This window comes from Ambystoma mexicanum, chromosome 14 (genome assembly GCF_040938575.1).
Source record: "Ambystoma mexicanum isolate Mex_15411 chromosome 14, UKY_AmexF1_1, whole genome shotgun sequence".
Lineage (NCBI taxonomy): Eukaryota > Metazoa > Chordata > Amphibia > Caudata > Ambystomatidae > Ambystoma > Ambystoma mexicanum.
The window spans coordinates 552699067-552717162 of NC_090940.1; positions in this window are offsets into that span (position 1 = coordinate 552699067).

The following is an 18096-nucleotide window of genomic DNA, read 5'->3' on the forward strand; positions in this document are numbered from 1 at the left end:
AGACAAATCCAGGTGCTGGAGACCCTTATTATTATTAGTATTATTATTATTATTGTAGCTATTATGTACCGGCATGAGTCTCTGTCCAACAGTGGTACGGGCAAGGTGTACTTGCATGCCAAAGGTGTAGGAAGGTCAGAGAGTCAGAGAAATACCAAGGATAATCAGTGAAGATCCGAAGCCCAAGAACCAGAGGAACAAGAAGCAATGAGAGAAGTGAAGACCTTCTTAGGGACAGTGAGATTGCGATACCCATCTCAGTGAAGTAGCTTGTGAACCTGCTTGGAAGAGAAGATAGCCCAGAGACTGAGGTACTAGCCGTCGAGCTGAGGGAACAATAGACTCTAGTCGCAACGGAGGGGAGTTGACAAACAAGTGAACCAAAGAGAGGACCTTGCGGTGCCCTTGAAGAGGCTGATTAATCTCATATGTCACAGGACGGTAGGATATGAGGAAGAGCCTGAGACCGAGAAGGAAGCAGAAACTGGAGACACCTGAAGACTAGATTGTCGAATCTGATGGAGACCAAGACCCAATATGGGAGTTTTTCTCATGTTGTTGGGCAGAGACTTCTCCAAAACATCAGGAAGGTACTAGCAGGGATATTGATGCATGGTATTCCAGTGGTAGCTAGTCTTGGGGACCAACGATGTGTCTGAGATGCTCTATTCTGGAAAACCGTGTCAAAACCATAAAAGTCTGACAAATTGAAAGAGAGAGCATTAAAGAATTCAGTGGACTCCAGACTGAATGGAGTGATACTGTCTAAAGGAAAAGGGTTTGGCAGTATTGGTGAAATGGGCAGTACTTGGAAATACTGCCTGTTGTACTGTCCGTTCCGCCTGATTAACTTTTTCGAAAACACAAACCCAGTGAAATCGCTTGCTTGTGGGTACAGGTAAATTAGGCAGTAAATATGGTGGAGATACTTCGTGATGTTACAGCGTACAGTATTAGCACCCTTCCTCAATGGGACACCAATAATGGGGAGCAACCCTAATTTTAGGTCCGGTGGTTAATTGGTAATAACCACTTGTGGGGTGTCCAGTCATTTGGTCGACTACAAACTGGTCGACTGCAATTTGGTCGACGTCATTTGGTCGAAAACCAAATGGTCGAATTTTTTTTTTTTATTTATATATGTGTTTTGTGGGTTTTCGTGTTAAAAAAAAAAAAAAAAGAAAAAAAAGGGGGTTGGGGGGGGGACCCCCCCAAAAAAAAAAAAAAAAGGTAAAAAAAAAAAAAAAATTCGACCATTTGGTTTTCGACCAAATTGATTCGACCAGTTGTCCAGTCGACCAATTGATTTCGACCAAATGACTGGCAACCCACTTGTGGCAATGGTAGGTAATTCCATCATACTAAGAATGAGGCCCAAAGTTAAGATTCTATATTTTAATAAACTGAGTCCAACCATGAACCTCGGAGAAGCTAAAAAAAGAGAGCATCACATTGCTTTATTCCAGAGAAGACTTAACATCTCACGGAAGAACATCTAGGTCCCCTGCCTAATGCTTAGCATGTCGGTGGGGGATGCTCAGGGGGCCATATCCCACATCCGTGTGTGTGTGTGCGTGCGTGCGTGCGCGACACGGGGGGGGGGGGGTGGCAGGACCAATGACCTTCTACATGATGTGGAGTCCTAGGGAGAGAAAGCTGGAGAAGTGACAAAGAAGAAGGCACTGTAGTTGGAGGAGTGGAGAAGAAACAGGAAACATGGTAGAAGGATGTTGGGAAATACCTTGGAGGAGTGTAGAGACCGTGATAGGGAGAAAGAAAAACCACACTAGGCGGCATTACCCGAAAACATCGGATTTATTTTTCAAATGTTCTTTTACTGTGTATTTTACAGGTTCAAAAGGTCGAAGTGCGTGGAGTGTTCCTGTGTTGCCGTGTTTCCAGTCCTCCCAAGTGACTGGTCTGTCTTCCCTGCCTATTCCTTGGAAGCGTTTAATTTTTTTACAAAACCTCCCCCTTTGCTGCATAGCGGCTCAGAGTGTGTGGAGTGTTCCTGTGTTCCGGTGGTTCGGGGCAGGGGGCTCCTGACATTGCCTGGACCATGGTACACTCTGTATCCCCGGCTGTTCTCCTGTGCACTTGACAACGAACAAAGAACAACAAGGTGAGCGGCTGGGGTATCACCAAGGGGAAATATATGAAACAAAAAAAAACAAGCGACAATCTCGACATTATTAGCATTGAGCCTGGTGTGTGACCCATTCTGCAAGGAAGCTTCTATGATCCCCTTAAAAGACGCCAGAACGTGGGTGAAGGACTCAGAGTGGCCTAGAATGTACAAGCCTGGCTAATGTATTTAAGGGGAAAAAGCCCTCAGCACCTATGACTTAACATCAGGGCTTTAAGTGGGGTAAGAAATCGAGGGGGGCCCTCATTTGGGGTCGTGGCTTGTGGGAGGGCCGTGGCCTGAAAACTAGGCAAACCGTAAGGTATGCACACAAATATATATGCATGTTATATATCTGTGTGCGTACCTTACTATGTGTTATATATCTGTGTGTGTACCATACTATGGTTTGTGTAATATGCAAGCCATCTTTTCTAAACATAGAAATATATAACATATTTCTATGTTTAGAAAAGATGGCTTGCAAAGTACACAATACATAGTAAGGTACACACACAGATATATAACACATATTAAGGTACGCACACAGATATATAACATGCATATATATTTGTGTGCATACCTTACGGTTTGCCTAGTTTTCAGGCCATCTTTTTAAACATTTCGGGTTTATAAAAGATGGCTTTGAAAGTACACAATTCAAGCCATCTTTTATAAAGCTTTGACTACGGACAAAATTGTCCGTCGGCAGTTTTATAAAAGATGGCTTGAATTGTGTTCTTTTCAAGCCGTCTTTTATAAACCTCGAAAAATGTCGAGGAATCCCCAGGTTCGCCGAGGGTTAAAGACGCTTTGCCGACCTGGGGAAACAAAAGGGGACAGTAACTGCTTCTGGTGACCTCTCGCGCGAGGGGTCACCAGAGGCAGTTACTATGACTGACGGAAGTGGCAGCCAGGCACAGGGTCGCTGTGGCTGGCTGGCACTTCTGTCAGCTCGCCTGACTTCATGGCAGTAGCATCTCCCGTCGCGGCTGCGGCCGCAACGGAGTAATGCATCCCGCCAATGTTAAGGTGGGAGTGGGGGGGCCCCCCGGCAGGGACCCGGCTCAGCCCCACTTTTTGGAGACTGCCGGGGTCCAGCCCCGGCAGGCCCCGGCCCACTTAAAGCACTGCTTAACATGCCGGTCATAGAACAAGGAGTGGGCGCAGTAGGGGTGTTAAATAAACAGCCAATTAAAGGGTTGGCAGGAGGAGCTAATGTAGACTCTTCTGGCAATTCCAAGGTGTTCGACTTGACAGATGCTGAAATACTGGCTGCAGTAGCCCACTTGGGTGCAGTTCCTACAATGAGGAGGGGTGAATACTTAAAGGGTCAGGTCAATAAAAACACCCCGGACCAATTGAAGGGCTCAACAAGCAAAGTGATTGTCAACATGGAAATAATCCCTGGGGATGATATGATATGTTATTTATAACGTGCTTAATTCCCAGATGTTTCTAAGCGCGGACCCGGGGGAATCGAACCTGTGTTGCTCCGTGCCGCCTTGCTTCCAAGGCGAGCACGTTGCCCCTGAGCGATCCTCCCAAGACAGGGGATGAACCTCAGACCGTCATAGCGGAAAAGCTGGTTGTGGCGGCTAGTTTACAGCCAGGCATGAAAAAGTGGAGTTCTCATGAAAAAAAGAGAGGAGACGGAAACTATGCCTGCCGAGCGAAAACAGGTGCCCATCAAAGTGGGGTGGCGATCAGTGAAATGGACATTCCATTCCCTGTGTGTGATGCACAAAATCGAAGTAGCGCGGTGGTGATACCTCTCCTCGCAACAAAGCTGTCAAGAGACAGGGACGATATGAAAGCCAAATTGGAGCCTAGACCTGATCAAATGATGAGGTTGATGAAAGAAGGTATTCAAGAGGAGCTTGGATTAACAAGGATTGAACAGAGGATGCAAGCCTTGATGCCTTTGCAGGAGCAAGAAAGCGGTCCTAGAGTAGTGATGCTTGAACTGGACCAGAGGAAAGTGATTGTTGATCCTATCCAACCTAGCTCACTTTTGAATCCAGCAGACATATCTGTAATATGCTCTGTACCACCAGTTGAATCACTCCATCTCTTCTCCTTCTACCCTGGAGGACTCAGCCTTTCCTCCTCAAACTACCAGACGACCGGTCCCAGTTCTAAATTCAACAGCGTTTAAGTCGCAATGCAGCGTTATGTCTGCAATGACAATAGCATTATCTCCCTTTATCTCCCTTTCTGAAGTTGTACGAATCAATAAATTACAACTTTAAAGACCAGGCAACTCTTCTGGCCATGATCATTTCAAAAGTGATATTTATTGAGGAGTTTGTCTCTTCCTTACAGTCTAGGGCAGATTGTGAGGCTGAATGTGGTAAACAGTTGCAACAAAACCTGCAAACTACGCATGATGCGGAAAGGGAGGATACACTTGTGCTGAAGGGTGCCTCATCGAAGGAGGGTGAGGAGCAAACCATGGCAACTGGGGAAAGGGATAGTAGGAAGAATGACATATATTTAGCAGAAAGGAGCAAGACCCTCCAGACTTGGAACATAAAAAATGTGGATCCACTACTAGGCCAATTAACATCTGACAGTGTTCAGTCATCGTTAAAAGACCAAGAGTGCAACGTCCCCCCAAAAGGAGATGGCCGATTGGCTACAGGAGAAAAAAGAGGTTCGGTTGACCTTCCAAAACTTTAAAAGCAATTTTTTTTAACCAACTTTATTTATTCAAATGCAGTCATGTTCAGATACTGTATTGGCCAGGGATTTAAATAGTTTTAACACATGTCATTTTTTAAAGCCACGCATTCATTTTAAGCACAGGAAACTGTGTAACTCAATTTCCCGATATTTCAGAAAAAGAAGCGGAATACATTAAATGACTCGAATAGACCATCTATGCCTCCGCATAAAATGAAAAATATGGCACCATTGAAAAGAGAAGATCAAACAGCTCAAGTACTTTTTGAGAAACCTAATAAAAGCATCTTAAAGTAAAAAGAGGGTATAAGGAGTGACCGTCCCCATATTGACGAAGTTCAAGCAGAGGACCCAATGTGGCATAATCCGCCGAGAACATTGTGATGTATGTTTCGGAAGAAGATGAAGAAGAGGGATTAACTGCATCTTCACAACTCACAATGACGACCTGTAGGACGAAGTAGTGGAACTGTACGCCAGTGGGTTGATGACGAGTACAAATTCTGGGCCGGGCTTGGACAAAAATAGAGTGGAAGGGGGCCATGTTTATCTGTCTTTCTTGACGCTGGAAGAGAAAAGGAAAGCGATCATCAGTAAGGGGAGACATTTTCAACAAAGAATTGCTGCAAGCGAAGGGAATGACGAGACCCGAGTACCAAACTCAAAGAGACCTACCTTAGAGAATAGGCTGGTTTTGCTTGTGAGGGTTGATTGCCCAGTGAAAAAGTCCAACCGTAGTAAGCAACACATTGAGCCTAAGGACTCCCCAAAGTTTAGATTGGAACGTATAGTACCTTCAAATGATGGGATGATTCTTAACCGCACAAAAGTTATGAACAGGTTTTGGCACATTCAATTGTTACGTCTTATACATCCCGATGACATCAAAATAGTGGAATTTGAGAAAGAAACGAAAATGGATCAAGTGAAATTGCATTTGGCTTTGAAGGGGGTGAATTGTTCACTTATGCAGATGGCACATGTACTCTTGCCACTGGGCTTTGAGCTGAGCGAAGTGGTTGCAAATGTGATAATTCCACTGCTCGCTAGAAGATCTGAAGAAAGGAACGTTGGTCAGGATTCCAAAGGGTGGGTTGAGAAGGGGGTTTTCTGGGAGGGTGGTACCCACCACAGAGAAGTAAGCGATCACAGAGTGCCATTATTCAGCAGCGGCCCGGGGGGGGGGCTCTTGTGGAAATGCTGAGTGGCCCCTTAAATGTGACTTTCAACTGTGATAACATGGGTATTCGATCTACCAAGGAAATAAGTCTCAAAGGGAGTAAAGCTGGCAAGTCAGTTCAAGGTTCCAGGGTGCGAGAGTGTATAGATTTGTCAGTCAACTAACAATGCCACTGAGTGTGGACTGTGGGCTTCTGGAACACAAGAGGATTTATCCAGGGATATAGATGTAAGATCAGGAACAATTGACTTTTTATGTCATCAAGAAACCTGGCTAAAGAAGGCCCCGGTCTATGATGGTTATAGCTCATATATTCATCCAGCTGTCGGTGGACGTAGAGGGCGGTCACCGGCAGATTTGCTGACCCTGGAGAAAAGTGGAAGAGGTCTAGTGGTTGAACATACATTATGTCTGAAACCATTCATTCAAGTGATTTGTTTAAATGTGAAAGATGCAATATGGAAACAATGAACTTGTGGTTTGATTATTAACATATATTGGAACCCCAAGGGGATCGCGACAAAGGTGTTCTTGCAGGAAATTATTGATATTATTGATAAATGTTGTAGTATCCACAGTGTCCAGATTGTTTGTTGTGGAGGGGGGAGGGGTGATTTGAATTGCCCATACATGTTAAACAAAGGAGTAATGATTAAGGAAGGGGAGATAGGCAGGGGTGGGAGGTAGGCAAGAGCTCTTGCTTGGCTGGAGTTCATGAAAGAAATATAACTGTTTATGTTAAATGCTCAATGTGCCGGTGATCGTCCTCCTGGTATAACCTGGACTAATGGGCCGCAGTCTTCTATTTTGGACTATGTAGTTATAGCACCATCACTAATCAACAACATAACATCATTGCAAATATGGTAACTGAAGCAAGTTGGGTGGCTTATTATGAAACATGCTTTGCAAAGAAAGGAATGGTGGAGTATTATCCACTGGCAGAATGTAAAGGGGGCTGGTCAATTTCTTTCAGCAATTTGGATTTAGAATTGCTAGTTAAAAAAGTGAGTTCCTGTGGACCTCTGGAGGCCTGATGGCTTAATGAACCTGAAGATTAAAGTGGCTCCAAAGGAATGGGTGTTGTTCATAGAGAATACTATTCAGGCACGTGATGAAGACAGCGACTATTCCAGAATCATGGCGGTCTGCAATTATTGTGGCCATACATAAGAGGGGCAACATGGCTGATCGGGCCAACTATCGCCCAATCGCCTTTCTTGATGTATTGGGCACATTATTTGGAGGGTTACTGTTGCGTCACCTCGAAAGATGGATTTCCAATACTAAGAGATATGACCCCCGTCAAACAGGGATTATAAAAGAGTTGGGAACTGACCTGAACCTTTTTTTGTTGAACATCTTAAAGGAAATAGAAATAGAGTGTGAAGATCTGCATGGCTTTTAACGACCAAAAAAGGCTTTTGATTGTTTGGACAGACAGTTACTATGGACCAAGTTAGTTGCAGGGAACTGTCCTGGGGATATACTTTCAGTCATTGTACACGGCCACCAATGTGAACAATATACTTGGCACACACAGCGTACTGACTTGACCCATTCATAATAAACAAGGTCTTAAGCAGGGTTGTCGGCTGGCTCCGACTCTCTTCAACTTATTTACATCTGACCTGGGAGAAACCGCCCAGGTTGGGGGGAGAAGGGTCAAGAGTTCTTTTTGCGGACTATCTGGTCTTGGTAGACAAAACCCCAATAGGCCTCCAAAGGAGCAAGGGTTATGGGAATATATGAGCAATGATGGTCTAGAGAAAAACCCTTCAAAAACAAACATTCTGGTATTTGGACAGTGAGCAAAAACAAAAGCCCCATAGTTTAAATGATATGTGGAAGGAACACTCTAAATACAAGTTCAGACCATGACTTACCTGGGCACCCAAATTAACATGAATATGGATGATGGTCCTCAAATCGGGGCCCTGAAGAAGAGTGCTAAAACGCTGACATCTTAGGGGATCTTGATCAATAGAAGGTTCGGGAAGTTCTCAATAATACTGGTTGAGGGCCTTCTATGAATCAAAGGTTGTCCCTGTTTTGATCCATGGAGCAGCAGCCATCTGATTTGCCTCGGGCAAATGACTGGAGTCTTTGAAGGGATCCTTTTGGAGAAAAATGCTGTGGCTGCCGAGCTTGGAAGACATTGGCTCTTTACCGCAAATGTATGATGTCCCCTCTGATCCCTCCCTTTGTGATTTTAAGTGCAGTGATAGCTATGGGTGGATCACACTTGGTGACCTCCTGCCAGGGAATATTGGAATCTGTAAACGCAAATCAATATCTGTTGTTGTCCAATCCTGAAAAGATTAAAAAAAACTCTGGCAGCAAGATTAAATGGGTACAATTGCAGATACAAATGGCCGGCACATGCAGTCGGCATTATGGAATGAATGTAAGACATATGGTCTTGGTACCAGTCTCAGAATCTAAGAATTTGTCTTAACACCCACCCGAATAAAGAAATTTTGAAGGTCTATGAAAACAGCAAAGGACCTTAATTGTAGATTTTGCAGGGAGGATGGTCAAGTGGAAACACTACAACATATTGTAGTGTTTTGCCCAGGGATTAATGGATACTAGAACAAGCGTTATGGGCAATTGGATCATGGAGAGGAAATCCCAAGATTCAGAGACATTTTGGAACTATTTGGGGAGGATTTTAAGGCAATCTTTGGTTTGGTGAAGTTTTGGGAGAAAAGGTCTGTGTGTTAGACAGAAAGGGTGTGCAACTTATAAACGTATGAGGGATGAGAAAAAAACTCATTTTTTTTCTTTTTTGACTTGAAGCTTGGCAGGAGGGACTTGATCAAATTTTAAAGTGGGATTGGTTTGAATTCATGTTTGGTCTTTATTGTCTTTGTTCTGTCACTGGCCAAAGATTTCTTAACTTTTGATAAAGGTTTCTAATAAACTGTATATCAGTAAAATAAAATAAAAATAAAAAAGGTTGAATTTCCTTTTCTTTTTTGCTGTTTCTTATATAAAAACGCAGCGGTTTTGAGCCTGTAAAACATGCAGTTAACATGCCGTTATTTAAAAATAAATAAATTTAACTGGAAGGAGCATCACGGTACTTTGTTGCCGGCTAACATTTTGCGCACCCCGACAGCTTCTGTTGTTCATTGTAGTGGCTCGTGTTTGAAAGTCAGATGGCTAATAGCTGTAACACCTGTGTACGCAATATGTTGACCCACCCTGTGCAGTATAGGACTTGTGGGGGTGTTCCATGCTTTTTTAAACATTCAAAACTATCGATCTCTTCATAGTTGGAAATCTCGCGAGATTTTGGATGTGACCACCGGATATGGAAATCCCATCCTCTTAAGACTGAAACATGGAGGGCTCCTACTTAAGGTAAGAAATGCCCCGAACATTTTTTGAGTACAGCCTTATGAACAATCTTAGTATAGTTCAATAATTTACAATGTTTTATACATTTTGCTTGCTTTTCGATTTCTGTTGTTTTTTTGTTTTGTTATCTTTAATTTGGATGTTTTGGGATACGCAGTGATCACGTAGATCCCACTAGGCTATCAGTTGTTGGAGAGAAATGTAAGGAGGAACGAGCATGTGGCAGAACTTCAAGCTTCGAGGAGGTTGGATATATGATATGATATGATATGGCATTTATAACGTGCTTATCCACAAGTGTTTCAGAAAAGAGCCAGCTCAAGGACTAGTAGCAAGACCCGAGGACAGGCCCACAGGCACGAGTAGGCCTTGAATCGATGAGGAGGGAAGTAAGACTGGCTTCTGTTTGCAGGTTTCGAACCCTCGGACAGGGAGGTGAGTCAGAAACCCAATAAGCACATTCAAGCCCTCTTGGCCTACCTCATCTTGTGGATGACTCTGTGGAATGTACTTATGAAAAGCCTTGAGCTCCAACAAGAGTGGCTGAGATACCTTGGGTGATGCTACGCATCCAGTGGCCAACCGTCAGAGAGCACTTAACGACCACCACTTCGTTCATTGGAGCAGGTCTATGCCAAAGACGGAGCAACACCAGGGGGAGACCCAGCTGGAGACCATTTGTATCACAGACGTTTCTTCGAGAGAAGGGGGAAAGAACAGATTAGTGAACTTGACTCTCATTTGGATCTTTTCTCTGTGGACCTATTGGCAGATGGAGAGGGGTCAAGAGGCGATCCAAAGAACCTTATTGCCAGATGGAAGATTTATAGTGAACTAGGGAAGCTTAGGAGAACTTTACATGTGAGCTTCAAATTATCTACGGTGAGATCCTGGTCTTTTTTAAATTGCCATCCTAACAGGGGACTTGGTTCCTTGTAAAAGGGGACAAGGCTAGTCCCTGGGATACCTACTGAACAATGGGGAGGATTGACAGGGAAACATGTCCCTTGGGTTGTTCTAGCTTGTTTATAACTCTTCCTGCAAGATGCGATCCTTTTCATTTCGTTCCTATCCACATTTATTTTGACACTTGAATAAGGACCCAATCTCTTAAACCGTATTCATCTGTCGGATAGAGTTTTCACAATGTCTTTGTGACGAAGAACATACATAAGACACTAAGGCCTGGGAAACGGAGATAAAACACAGAGAGTCCGAGAAATGCCGAAAAAGAGAATGCAATCATTCCCCTCCAGAAGAGTGACTAGAACTGTCGGTAAGAAGGCCCATTAGAAACATTAAACTCTGAAATTGATAAAGAATCATTTGAATGAAAGATAGTAATTGACCTGTTGCATTCTGGGAAATCACGTTCTCTGCTGGAAAGAAGTGAGTATCCTTAGCTGCTAGAAAACGTTTCAATCGCGTCAACATTAATTTTCATTAAAATTAAACTTTAAACCTTTAATTTCTGTTTTAAAGTATTCTTCACGACACCCAATGATAAATGCGGAGTTAATTATAATACTTAACGTTATTTGAAAAATGCCAGGGGGTTAATTCACTGGCACGTTCCTTTAATTAATAAAACGTTTCTGCAAGTAGCTCCCGAGCGTGAGTCCATCTTCGCAGTGTGACCCACTAAGTACCTCACATGTCAACTTGTCCCGCGTTTGGTGTACCTGTCCCTCCAGTCCAGCACCATTCATTACATTGTGGTACCCTTAGTCCTGCCTGCATATTGGAAAAGCAAAGCAAGTACTAGCATACAAAAATAGCAAAGGACCAGAATAACTACAAGAATCAGAATGGAAATACTTGAGTTCTGATATTACCTTCTTCCTGAACATGGTTGAAACATCATAAGCAAGGCAGAGCAGGCAAATAACGTTGTTTTGCTTACAGAATAAATATATCGCGTACACCCAAACTACATTGTGACTATTGACCTCTGATTCGTAAGCTGGTGTAACATTGTCAGGTGCATGGTTGTCTAGCCCCAGATATGTATATGCTGGGACTTGTAGTTCTACTTTTTCATTAAAAAATACGGACCTACAAGTCCTAGCATGCAAATCGCTATTTGTTCAAAAGCCAGTACTGGACAAATGTGAAGCAAATGGCATTGGGGCCAAAGAACATCTGGTTCTTGTTGCATGGCACCCCTGCAAGGGGCCATGGTATCGTCCAGTGTGCTGTGGTATGGTCACATGGTTACCCATGGGACCAACTTAATAAAAGGTCCGAGCCGTTTCCCGCTCGGCAGTCCTACCAACGAGACTCAGTGGTGTGTGTGGGTTTGTGTTCGCACCATGCGGGTGCCTCGCCACGTGGGCTGGGCCCCAGGATGAGGCCCAGCTCCAGGACGGTGCCCCTGCCGGGCAACGCCGTCCGGGCGGTGCCCCTGCCGGGCAACGCCGTCCCTGTGTGTTGCCATGGCCCTGTGAGGCGGGCCATGATGGCGACCCCGGCCTGGGTGCCCCCAGAGCCGGGGCCGCGGTAAGCCGGTTGCCAACCGGCCCCTGTGTGGAGCTCCGGTGTCCCCGGAGCCGGTGGGATGAACCCCCACCCTTTATCCAGTGGCGTGATCGCCGCACCTCTGTGTGTGCCGTCGGGTGATACCCGACACAAGTATGGGGCTGCCCAGTGGACCGGAGCAGCCCCCAACAATGGCGACGAGGATGCGGGCCCGTGTGCCCCAAAGGAGATCTGGTGTGGCAGGCTCATTTCCAACTGGGCCCGCGAACAACGGTGGCGAGCTGCATGCCCGTCCCCTGAGGGGGACGGAAAAGATCTGCGGCCATGCCGCACCAGTGTGCAGTGGCCCGCGGGAGGGTGGGTCTGCGCCCCCCGTGGAGAAGAGTTATGCTGGTGGCTATGCCGCACATGGGCGCTGCCCCTCCCCCCAACCATGAGCCGCAAGTGAGGGGGGGCTGCGCAGCGGCCTCGGCCGCAACGAGAGGTAAGGAGGAGGATGTGCTTGCGGCCCGCGCCGCAGTGAAGACGATGCTGCCCCTCCCCCTTTCGGAGCGGCTAGGCATGCGGTATCGGCTGCTGCCTCCCGAGAGGGAAAGATTACCGGGCGGCGCAGTCATCGCCGCTGGGCAGAGGGATGGGGATGCATCGGCATACACTGCCCCGGCAGCGGCTCTCATCAAAGAGGGTGCTCGTGCGGTGTGTGTTTGCACCTGCAATGTCAAGGTGCGCAGCGTCCTGCCTACAAAAGGGAAGGACTGCAAGCCTCTCCCAACATCAGGGCCGGGTGATTCCCGGAGGAGGGAGAGGCGTTGCGGCGCCGCAATGAGGGGAGTTGTCCTTCTCCCACCCACCCACAAGACGAGGGGGTTAGGAGCGGCGATGGTCGCTCCACCAAAAAAAAAAAAAAGAACAACAACAAAGAAATGCAGCATTGGCCGTGTGAGCCGCTGCTGTCCCTCACTGGAGGAGGGGAACTGCGCTGCCCCGACCTGCGCCACAATGGGGAGGCGCCGCCCCACCCGCGAGCGGCGAAAGTGAGGAGCGGCAGAAGTGACCCACTGGTGGGAGGCGGGCCCATCATCACCCGGGGCCGCAATCCAGGAAAGTGGGGAACAGTCAAAGAATGGTGGCTCTCCAAACAGCCTGCCCCCTCTTCCTGCAGGTGTTGGGTCGGCTCCGTGCCGGAGTGTGATGTGAGGAGAGGTGCACCCACAAGATGGACCAGAGGCCCGTGGTGGCCCATCAAGAACCCGGGCCCAGTGGTGGTTAAGGTGGTGTTTCCGCAGGGAGGGCTGCGGCTCTCACGAGTGCTTGTGTGCCCTCCTGGCCCTTTCTCCCCAAACGTCCTGTTACCAGTGTCGCCCTGCCTGCTGCCCCAGGTGAGAGGGAGGGAGTGGGTGTGAATCACCGGTGCAGTTGTGCGGGCACCCCCTTTTTGAACGCTGAGCCTGCCCACGGGGGAGAAGAAGCGGAGCAACGGGCCTGCTGCCAAGGTGCCGGTCGATCATCTCAGGCGCTCCAGACTATGGACTTGGCCGATGTGGCCCCTGGGCCTCCCCAGGTGCGGCTTTGCCGGTGTTTGTGTGACTGTGTTGTAACTGTCCTAAATGAACTCTGGTGAGGGTGCGAGCTGGTTTCCGGCGACTCCATGCGGAAGATGGACATCATGAGTGACATTCCCCGGAAGACTGTGAGCCGGCAGACACGCCAGTAGCCCCCAGTGGTGCCGTTTAGTGACATGAGAGCCACTCGCCCAGGTTAATAAAGGGTGTGCAAAGTAGTAGAGTGGCTCAAATAGTAGTAGTTTTGTTTAGGTGGGGATTTTGGGGTTTTCGTTTTGTTGTTATGAAAAAGGAGGAGTGTTGCATGGCACCCCTGCAAGGGGCCATGGTATCGTCCAGTGTGCTGTGGTATGGTCACATGGTTACCCATGGGACCAACTTAATAAAAGGTCTGAGCCGTTTCCGGCTCGGCAGTCCTACCAACGAGACTCTGTGGTGTGTGTGGGTTTGTGTTCGCACCATGCGGGTGCCTCGCCACGTGGGCTGTGCCCCAGGTTGAGGCCCAGCTCCAGGACGGTGCCCCTGCCGGGCAACGCCGTCCGGGCGGTGCCCCTGCCGGGCAACGCCGTCCCTGTGTGTTGCCATGGCCCTGTGAGGCGGGCCATGATGGCAACTCCGGCCTGGGTGCCCCCAGAGCCGGGGCCGCGGTAAGCCGGTTGCCAACCGGCCCCTGTGTGGAGCTCCGGTGTCCCCGGAGCCGGTGGGATGAACCCCCACCCTTTATCCAGCGGCGTGGTCGCCGCACCTCTGTGTGTGCCATCGGGTGCTACCCGACACAAGTATGGGGCTGCCCGGTGGACCGGAGCAGCCCCCAACAGTTCTGATCTTAGCTGGGAGCTTCTCGAGAGCAGCCCCACGTCAATAAGTCGGACCTCGGAGAAACTGTTATGCAGCATTAGTTGTAGTTGTTTTTTACAATTAAAATAAAAAGTTAAAATACTCAAACACTATGAAGGGAAAATGTATTGTAGTGATGTTTTATCAGTATTTTTAGGTTTTTATTGGAAAACCGGAAAGTGCAATAATACACATTATTGCTACATATTTCCTGACATATGGCACATGATTGTAGTTTATGATGGTATGGAGCTACTTAAAGGCTGGAAGGGCTGGTGGAGGGACAGTCATATGCCAGTTATTTGGCTGGGGATCCTCAGCACACCCATCATTTTGTTGGTCTCACTTCGATGAGGAAAGACTGTGAGCATGCTGGGTCTAAGCAATGGATGGGAAGGGGGTTTATAGGGTACGGCTGTCTCACTGCTTTGAGTTTAGAGTACTTGGCTTTTATTTAACCAAAACCGAAGGTTTCATTTGCTGCAATCTTTGGTCAAAGATCGATTCGAAGCTAAAGGTTGGTAGACCCTTATCATATGTTAGTACCCGGGAAGGGACAATCAGATTGTCCCTGCCAGCATCACAAAGACTCACCTGCCAAGGTTCGCAGTACCGCGTCCCTCAGAGTTCCATATCTTTCTTCATCAGGCCGCAATGGGAAGGGAGAAGGGACTACGTGCAGTCCCTTCGCCCCAATCCATGGCAGACATTTTCTTTGTTTTCATTTTTTCTACTATCTTTTTTAATGTCCGCTATGGAAAGGGTGAAGGGACTACACGTAGTCCCTTCTCCCCAATCCATGGCAGGCATTTTTTTTTGTTTACAGGCCATTTCTCAACTTGAGTAAAAATACTATCAGTACCCCAATACAACGTGCCGGGTACTAATGGCAATAGAACCCTCAGAGGGGGGCATTACCGGTCTGGTAATGCACCCGGGGCTACTTCAAAGTAAACCAAAAAGTGCGGCAGAAAGAGAAATTGGAAAACTCAGCGGTTGTACTGAGGAATTAAATATAGATACGGCTGCGGGTGAATGTGAAGTGTGGGTAGCCTGCCAAGTCCACCACAATTAGAGAATACAGGTTTGACAGTTAAATTCACACTGCACACAAATCGATAGAGTCCATGCAGAAGTTGCATATATTTTAAATGATTGCAGGTCAGCATGAAGCGTGTTTTGTGCTATGAGCTCTTCTTCTGAGGCTGAAAACATCATCTATTATTCATGTATAAAACCACACAAAGTAATATTTGCAATGGGCAACACAACCCAAAAAGTAAACTATCAGGGCAGATAACCATTAGCCACATCAGACATTGAACAAAACCATATGCATAAAATAAATGCTACTTATGCATGGACTCTATTGCTTTGTGCACAGTGTGAATGTAACTGTTGAACCTGTATTCTTTAATTGTGGTGTGCTTGGCAGGCTACCCACACTTCACATTCACCGGCAGCCGTATCTAGATTTAATTCCTCAGTACAACCGCTGAGTTTTCCAATTTCTCTTTCTGCCACACTTTTCGGTTTTCAAATTGAGACAAAGAAAACCAGCAGCTGTACGCTCTTACAAATAGCGACCAGCATATTAGTATTGGCTAATATGCCACAAGCCGCCAAATACATTCTCACGAGAGATGATGATATCAAAGCATTGTTTGCACCTCGCGGTTCAACTTTGAATCCTTTCAAAAGGCTTATTACCGAACCGGAGGAACTTAGATCTAAATTTATCAAATTAGAATGCCTTAGTGTCAAAGAGATAAAAAAATTTTGGGAACAAACCACATTGACTCATTACTTAGAAGAAAATAAAATACTGAGGGGTCTAAGATTCCTCACATTGCTGGATTTCGAGGACCCCTTAGATGGCGATTTGGCCTCAGAATGGGAAGCAAATTTGACTGCAAGTTCTAACAATATGCTTAAACTACTGGTTGAGCATGTCAAACGAGAACATGCCCGCATTGTGACTCAAACAGATATTCTAAAACAGGAAATAGAACTATATGATGCTCCTAGTTGAACAATAAATAAAAACTTCAAGATCCTCTATAGCAGACTCATGCAACACCAAGATGAAGTCAAACTAAGAAAATCTCGGAAATTCTCCCGCAATGACAGGGACTATCGGGACAATCGGGTATATACATACCAACCGAAATATGATGAAGTTTCTAGATCAAGGAGTTTTAGTTTGGCTTCATCTCTCGCTAGCTCAGAAATTGACAGCGATTCAGATAGATAGACTACTAGTAAAGACAGCTCCGATCACAGTGAAGCTACTACATCTGACACTACAGCCACAGACTTACTAGCAGGACAATCATCCAATTTGCAAGAAATTGCTGAACCCTCTACTTTTTTAGAACAAATAAGACGGTTCAAAAAAGTAAACCGTCAAGTTGCCATGAAAAAGTCAGATTTCAAACCCCTGTGGTTACAAATACTTCAACCACAGGCACAAACCAAGGGGCACATGGGGCGGCCAACATGGCCGGCGTAAATGCATCAACCATACTACGCAGAGTGACGAGAGCTTCGTACCAACAATTGTTCCAGAATCAGAACAGGTAGATTCAGTTTGTAATCTGAGCACACACAAACTCTCTCCTGAGGAACACTCTGTCCTCAACAAAGGACTGTCGTTTGCCCCATTGTGCTTTAATAATTTTGTTCAAATACAAATTTATCTGTTTGAGTTTATTCATAAATTAAAATGAAAGAAGTACTTTTCCACGCAAGTTCAAAGATATACAGAAAAGTGCACCATAACTGTACCATCGGACATATCTTTGCAAACCATGCTCAACACACATGTATTAATGTCTTTACAAGATTGTGAACATGACCAGGGAACCAGTATAGAGGACCTGCTTAAGGATTTGAATATTCAACAGCAACATTTGAAAATTAAAGAATTAACTGAAAAATCAGTTCTTGCCTGTTTTTCCAAATGATGATAATATAGACATCTTCTACCAAGCAGTGACTAAGGACATTCACAAACTGGCAGATATTACCAAGAAAACTAATCGTCATCAATGTTTTAACTTGATTAAATCAGAACAGAGAGCTATGCAAAAGTTAGCATCTAATCAGGCTTTAATAATTAAGGAGGCAGAAAAAGGGGGAAATGTGGTGATCATGAACAAGTCAGATTATATTACAATGGGACTTGAGCATCTAAATACTCCTGGCTGTTATCAGGTATTACCCACAGACCCCCTCCAAAATCAGCAAGCAACAGTAAGTACATTGTTGAACAAATGGCATGCCGGAGGCATACTGACAGATGTTGAAAAACAGTACGTAATGGTGGAAGGACCAATGATGCCCACTGCCTACTTCCTACATAAAATACACAAATCTTTTGCAAGTATTCCGGAGGGCAGGCCTATTGTCAGTGGGGCGGGGGTGGTGGCATCATGGACCCATTTACATCTATATCAATAAATGTCTGGCTCCACTGGTTGCTCAAACGCCCACCTTTGTGAGAGACACCATGCACACCTTACAGATTTTTGAGAATCTACCATTTGTTCCGAACCTCCCGTTGGTCACGCTGGACGTGAAGGCACTATATAATTGATCACCAAAAAGCGATTGAAAGTGTTGATTACATATTTCGTGAATACTCGGCCTCATATTTTGAACATATTGAAATGCTCAAGGACCTACTACTTTGTACACTTACCAATAATGTCTTTTTCTTCAATAACATGTACTACAAACAGCAAATTGGCATCGCCATGGGGGCGAGCTTTGTGCCAGTCCTGGCGAACATCTTTATGCACCAATATGAACATCAATTTTTATTTTCCAATGTGCAATTTATACAATTCATTTATGTATGA